Source organism: Tachyglossus aculeatus, chromosome X4 (genome assembly GCF_015852505.1).
Source record: "Tachyglossus aculeatus isolate mTacAcu1 chromosome X4, mTacAcu1.pri, whole genome shotgun sequence".
NCBI lineage: Eukaryota > Metazoa > Chordata > Mammalia > Monotremata > Tachyglossidae > Tachyglossus > Tachyglossus aculeatus.
The window spans coordinates 42,315,988-42,317,216 of NC_052098.1; the positions used below are offsets into that span (position 1 = coordinate 42,315,988).

A 1,229-nucleotide genomic window follows, 5' to 3' on the forward strand; every position below is an offset into this window, starting at 1 on the left:
TCTGTGAGGTCCTTTGGGACCCTGGACCCCATCAAATTGGCCCCTCTGATAGTCATGATAGAAAACTGAGAAGCACAAGGTGGACTTTATGCCTGGCATTTTTACTTTCAGCACCTGCCTTATTTCCTCCCATTGAATTCCATAAAGCTCAAAAACAGGGTCTGTTTTCCAAGGAACCTGGAAGTGGAATGTCAAAGCTCTGTAGCAAGCGGGAGTGATCAGGAGTCCCAAAACATGTGGCATCATCATGTTACACACTGTTTATCTGTCAGAGCACATTTGACATAGCAGGCACCTCCTTGTCTGGTATCCTTGAGAGCTGTCAGCGATCACCTTAGAGAAACTTTTCTTATGCTGTCGATTCGACCCGTACCCTTAGCAATGCCATGGACATATCTCTCCCAGAATGCCCCACCTCCATCTGCAATCGTTCTGGTAGTGGATCCATAGAGTTTTCTTGGTAAAAATACAGAAGTGGTTTACCATTGCCTCCTTCCATACAGTAAACTTGAGTCTCTGCCCTCTACTCTCTCCCATGCCTCTGCTGCCCAGCACGGGTGAGTTTTAACTTGTAGCAGATTGCCTTCCACTCACTAGCCACAACCCAAGCTAGGAATGGAATGGATATGCCTCTGCTTGACTCTCCCTCCTACAGTAGAGGCTGGTAGAGTACTGGAAACTCTCCAGGTGCGACCCTGGAGAGGGGCCTTAGAGAAGCAGTGAGAACCAAATATTTTCACATCCCCTCTTGGTTTTTCAACTTGTTAGAAATAGCTGTAGCCTCTAACCTGCTTTCAAAGGGTGTGTAACCTTGGGATTAAGGGTGACTTTCTGAAAGAAATTCAAGAGGCCAGCTAATCCCATTGTCCTGGTTCTCAGAGGACCTCACTGAAGCCATCCCAGAAAGATAGCAAATCTACTTTGTAAAGTCTCCAGTGCAGAAGATTCCATGTCAAAAAGTCTCACAGCCCTAGTAATCTCAATGGGGCAAAAGCAATGTTCATTTTTTAGAAACTTTGAGCTCAAATATTTCTAAAAGAAATGGAAGCAACCTTGCTTTCTAGCCATCTAAAGGGAGTTTTAGAATCCCTTCTTTTTGTTGGAAAATTTTATGGTTCAACTTGAAGTTGTTTGCAGCCTGACAAGAGAGTCCACTTCCACTTTCTCCTTCCCTCTAAAGAAAAGCTAGAAATGTTGAAAAACCTTCAGCATAATTTTTCTTTCTCGGC

The 1,229-nt window shown here is 44.3% G+C and overlaps 1 non-coding gene across 1 annotated transcript; it reads right to left on the reverse strand.

Moving 5' to 3' along the window:
* Positions 1-567: 567 nt before the first annotated feature.
* Positions 568-706, reverse strand: LOC119948284. The gene has a single exon (XR_005456691.1). It is a non-coding gene; the product is annotated as a small nucleolar RNA SNORA7 (small nucleolar RNA).
* Between the last annotated feature and the right edge of the window lie 523 nt (positions 707-1,229).